Below are 6,369 nucleotides of genomic sequence, written 5' to 3' on the forward strand. Positions count from 1 at the left end.
ATTCACATGTTTCCTATAATGGATACCTATGTTATTTAGTAAGGCACCCTATAGTATTTTTGTATTTGTGGAGAGGAGTGTCAGTGAGGTTATAGCAGAATGTTTCACTTAAATTCGCATCCCTTTAATGGCCATGCTACCAAAGCGGTTTTCAGTGCAGCACGGGAAAAAACGCTCACAACACAGTGTCCCAATAATAAGGCACAATATATAGTCAGACATAACATTACACAATAAATAATAATCACAACATTCTTAGACAATGAAGAGCTGCATTTATCACAATGCAAGATGCAGGAACATTAGTTAGCCAACTTCTCTTCATCTCAGTATAATACTGAACAAAATTCAAAACAGAATACTGAATAACAAAATACTGATGATCACTTTACAGTTCAGGCTAACTGATTCTCAAGTGGGGCATGATATCTATCATATATCATATATCCCTTTTTGTGTCTTGGGTTTTATGTATCCGTGCCAAGGGGTCCATTGTCTCATAATCCCCCATGCTCTGAGTATCAGTGAAAGGTAATCTGGGAAATGTAGGAAATCACACATAAAAGTAGACAAAGCAGGCTTAGGAAAGTGGGTACACAAAATTCTCATGATATAGATGATAGATCTGTTAGTGTAAGGGGATATGTTGATGTATTTGAACAATGTAAGAGGATAAGTGCACATACGCAACCAGGCTTTCACCATGTTAATACCTCTGCAGGCAAGCCTCGTTTTAAAACTTAAAAAACATGACACTGACTCATTATCATGCTCATTCCATACAGTGAAAAACTCATGCATCACAGCAGGAAGTGTGTTTGTGTGTGTGTGTGTGTGTGTGTGTGTGCGTGTGTGTGTGTGGGCTGCGACCTGCTGTCTGCGCATATTAAGTTTGATTATCTGATTTCATGAGGGCCGTTATATTCAACCGCTCCCAGCAAATGTGGCACTAAAATAAAAAAAAAATAAACTTCACTCCCCCAATCAGTTAAAATAAGCATCTGTGCCAAAGCTGAGAGCGATAGTAGCTGACAGCCTTTCCGAAAGTGTAATCATAAAAAAATCTGTTCTCATGAGCAGCTTTTCCTCACTCTGCTGGAGCAAAAAGTGCTCATTTTTCTCATGGCTCCAGCAGCGGGGACTTGGGCTGATCATAAAGGTAGGAAGATTTTCCACTTAAAAAATTCACTTTACACTCCGTTCCAACAAGGAAGTTTAAAAAGGAGGGGGTGAGGGGGTGGTGGAAGGAGAGGTCTGGAGAATAGCAGACTTTACACTTTGTAAGCAAAACATGAATTATGAAAAACAGACCTTAACTTCCCCTGCAGTGCATAATTTGAAATGGTTGTACATAAAAAGAGAGGAGCCCCTCGCAGCATACACATTTGGTAATTATCTCCGCAGTGGTGTGACCACTGACAAAGCACACTGCAAGCGACAAATGTGCTCATCTTTTGTCCAGGTCATTGACCGCATCTCTTCAGGTCCAGCTGCATGTTCAGTTAACAGGAATATGAATATGAGTGTGTGTGCGGTTGGGTGTGTTTGGAGTCCTCACTCCAGGAAATCAGTCAGGTCAAACAAACATATGGATGTCTTGGCCAAGCCTGGCTGAAACTGCATCTCAGTGCGATATAAGTACAAAAAATAGTACATGCTATAAAGTGTTGGAAAGAACATATTTGGCTGACTGCTTCATGTTAACGTGTGATGTGAATTTGATCCAGTAATTACAGGGAAAGGAAGAGACTTGGCAATCATCTCAGAGAAATAACACAACAGGCTCATAACTGAAAATTTACTGTGTGTTAATGGATGCCTGTGTTTTTATTTTCCCAGAAATTGTTATTCTAAGGACAATAAACTGTGTATTAAGGATTTTTGAGAGAAGATGGGGAGGGAGTAGGGGGTGGGGGGGCTCAACGATTTTACAAAAGCTGGTTTTAAAACCAGATTTATCTAATTTAGTCTCAGCATCACTCTAGTAGTTGCTGTGATTTTTGAAAAACCTATTTTATTAACTGAGCCTATTGTAAAGTACTTCTATTGACTTTTGTCTTTTTAGCAGTATTGGCCATTTTACGATATGCATTCCGACATAGCAAAAGGCATTTCCAGCATTTGGCGGCTAAAAACAAGGCTTACCTACTCTGTTTGTGTGTCGAGGCTAAAAAACTGACCATCCATAGAAGAGTTTGGTCTCATCTTGATCCGGAGCATCTGAAGATGAATTCCGCACTCGATATGTTAGGATCCACTAAAGTTAGGCGCAATACGATATCAATAAATGCCCGTTTCTGTTTTCTTCACTGCCATCTTGACTGTAAGGCAGCCAGGAGGGACAATTAAGAGAGATTCTACTCTTCTTTATTTGGGAGGGGAGAGGAAAGTAGGGAGGGGTTTGATTTTGTGTGGTGTGTTACAACAAAATCTTCTGAATAAATAACAGAATCTTCTGACTAAATAACAGAATCTTCTGAATAAATAACAATGTTTAAATTCAGAAGCATGAATTTATCATCCTGTTTATTTTTTCTTTATTAAGTTTATACAGCTACAAGGACGCTCGGTTACAATATCATTACAAGGAGACTACACTATACAAAAACACTTTATTAAATGTTGTATACTTGCGCTATGCTGTACTGAGTGCACTCTTCTATTTCTAGGTTTGACCTTTCACTTTTTATTATTAAAATGGAGAAAAAAGATAAAGCAGAAAATATTACTTTTAAAGGGTCATACCAGAGTTCTTGCATATTTTATTTAATCCATTACCGATGAATGTTTTAAAGTGTTCTAGATTTTTTAGTGGGTCTTTATCTACCTTCAAGAAAGCCATTGGTTCACATTAATTTCTCTACATCATGCAAATCAACATGACAAGACTTATGTTCTGTCCTCTTTCCAGGTCTCTATGGTGGAGAGGAGGTGGTGTGGCTCAGATCCAACTTAGTGGGTAACACCTGAAGCTATTTTGCTCAATTGTCCTCCTGGATTAATCCTCTTTACTTATTTGTTTCAAAATGTCTGTCCGTCTTCGGAGACATTTGCATCCTCTGTTGCTCTTTTTTCAAAAGGGTTAAAAGTGTCTTTTTTTTTTTTTGAGTTTGTCCTCATTCAAATCCAGGGTCTAAGGACAGAGGGTGTTCTGCAGAGACTGGAAAGCCCCTTGAGACAAATTGTGATTTGTGATATTGGTATACATAAATGCAATTGATCAATTTATACAAGTTTCATAAAGAATAAGGCTGGCAATACTATATTTTTTCAGTGTCATTAAATCCCATGAAAACTGGAAGCTAACAATAAATTGATCTAGCTCTAAGAATGATTAGTCAAATAATTAATTTTAAATTGATTGATTTGATTTTCAACAATCAAGTTGATTAATACATGAAGTCATTTTTCAAACAAAAAAGCATTCTCTCTTTCCAATTCTTATTAAAAGAGAGGATTTGATCATTTCCTTTGTTTATTGTTAAAAATATCTACTATTTATTGTTATAGTTTTAGTATCTGCTGTCGTACCACCAGACTACAGAGCAGACTCCTCGACTCCACCTTAAATAAAATGACATGAAACTTTCTATTGTGCTGGTTTTGCACATTACCATACCACTACATTGTATAATATATTTACATAAGTAACTGTATATTATTTTTATTCTATTCTAATTTTATGTATGTTCTGTGCATGTAGCATGAAGGGGGCTACAACTTTAATTTCATCTTGCTGCCTTTTCTTGAAGAATGACAAATAAATGTACCTTGAACATTGAATATAGTCCCCTTCAAATGCACTGTGTCCTCCAGTTTGAAGAGCGCTTGCTAAAAACTATTGACAAGCTGTTTTAGGAAATTACTGAGCCTTTAAAATACACTACGTACAGTATTTGTAATGATTTTAAAGGTAATACATCTTCACTGGGTAACAGTGGGTGGACTTACACATTGTTGTTATTGGTCTTTTCATGGGATTTGATGACAATTAAAGCCTGTCAGTTGATTGAGTAAGTGACTTATTTTCCTTAAAGTTACATTATTACAAAAAACATGCCCCATCATTTTGCTTTTCAATTCAAAAGCATTAAAATGCATTCAAAAAAGCTACATGATGGATCATTTTTTACATTAGGCAAATGATGCAAGTCTCAAACTGATTTTCATTATTTTGGAAAAGTCTGGCTTCTCATAAAACTGGGGAAAACATTCAAAAATCTAATAAATTATGAATTTGAAAATGATCTGCGGTCATGTAAAATACAAGTAATTTATGAAAAAACACTCATGTGGAGTTTTGAACCTGCATTGTTAAAATAAAACAAAAAACCCCACCTGAAGTGTTTTGAACTAATGAGCTAATCATTATTAATCAAATAATAACTCTTGTCATTATTAGTCATTACTACATTATGTCTTAACTATGTTTTAGGATTGCATAAATTGACCCTCTTAGCTACCTGTTTTTTTTGCTAAAAATCTTCTCTGTATGATCTGATTTATTCACTGTGGAAAAGGAGCCACATTCACATTTGCATTTTAGGCTTTTAGCTGGCACACTTCTGCAGAATGACGCACAACCACTTACAGCGGATTAAATTCCTGGATCACCAACATTACAAGCCACCAACAGTAAGTAGAGCAAGGGTCAACGTCTCTCACACACATACAGCGCTCCAGCCTGTCCTGATTCACGGCCTGTTCTCCCAGCCCAGCTTTCCCAGAGGAGCCGGTGCCAGGCAGGCTTGGTGCCGAGGGCTTTTAGGTCTCATGTTGGGTGTCTGAGCCAGAATCTACAAAGGACGGCAAATACGTTAGCCAGATGTACCCACACACTCGTATAAAGTGGTGTGATGAAGGTTTTAATAGAGAGAGGCCAGTCTTAACAACACATGACAGGCAATATACTGTAGAAACACTGGGCCCTGTAAAGTTTAATATGCAGGAATGGTGCCAAATTTCAGCATAAGAGAAGCCCACTAAATACTCAGAATTTTCTTCTTTGAACCGGGGTGGGGGTGAATCTGCAGACATGCCTGAAACATGTTATCAGTCACAACCAGCCATCCAATTAAGATGTCATCCATTGATATGACATACAGTTCAAGTGGTTGACTGGTTAGTGAGTTAGCTATGTTGTTTGAGTTTCAAAAATAAGAGCATGAGTTTGTGCTGGTTTGTGCTTTCACTCTTTGAAAATGGGGTTGAGACGGTTATGATCAGATCAAAATCCTGGCAGAACACTGTATGGAATATGTTTGGTATTAAAATGCTCAAAATTAGCATACGAAATCTCATCACTATTGAACATTGGGATTGCTTCGGAAAATCTAAATTTATCTTGGGCCAACATATTCTATTGGTCTGTAGTGAATACAAATTTACATTTTTTATATCACAGACTGATTAGATATGGCCCACTTTTTTGCAACTTGCTAAGCATTGTAATTTCATATAATTGCCAGAAAAATGCTACTACACCTATTTTAGCTCAGTTAGGGACTGTACACAATTATGAGGAAGGCGTGGGGGATCAGAAAGGGCATTTTCTTTTAGCTCTTTCTTGCATTGTAATTAATAATTGCATAGAGCAAGCATATTAAATTAAGTCACAGCTCTCCTTTGCACTGTAGTTGATACGGGTGCCATTTGCCATGCAGATGACAATCATAATCAACTAGTAGCTAACAGAACTATACATTTTAAGAAACACAAAAACATGAGATATTTAAAGTGACTGCAGTCACTAAAAAGATGTCATGTAATTTTTTCACTACCAACAGCTGCCTTCCCTTTATCATCAAAGAAAGCAGAACTACAGCGCGTCACTGTGTTATATAAAACTGACCTATAAAAATAATTCAAGTTCAGCATTACATGTTGCCAACTCGTTCAACTAATTACTAATGTGAAATGTAACCTGATGTTCAGTTCATTAAAATCACATGCTCAAACCACAAAGACGTTAGCAGCTGAAATATTCACCATTTTTGTTAGAGTAGAGAGGGTTCTATTTTTTTTTTTTATAAAATGAAATTAGTTGAAATTGTCTTGCTTACTTTACAGTATGTAAACACCCTGTCTCCCTGGTCAGCTCCATTTCCTCTGTGTTCAATTCAATTCAGTTTTATTTATATAGCGCCAAATCACAACAACAGTTATCTCAGAGCACTTCTCATAAAAGAGCAGGTCTAGACCATACTCTGTGATGTTATTAACAGAAACCCAACAATTGTTGTATGTTCATACAAAAGGCATAATGAAACCATTCCTGCATTTTCTGGCTTATTTTTCAGACCAGCTGAGGGTGCTGGATGAGCCACAGTTCCAGTTTCATCTTTTTTTGGTGAAGTTATGCGTTCTTCC

The sequence above is a fragment of the Micropterus salmoides genome, unplaced genomic scaffold (genome assembly GCF_014851395.1).
Source record: "Micropterus salmoides isolate LMB-PRFRI ecotype aquatic unplaced genomic scaffold, ASM1485139v1 Ms_hic_scaffold_7, whole genome shotgun sequence".
Lineage (NCBI taxonomy): Eukaryota > Metazoa > Chordata > Actinopteri > Centrarchiformes > Centrarchidae > Micropterus > Micropterus salmoides.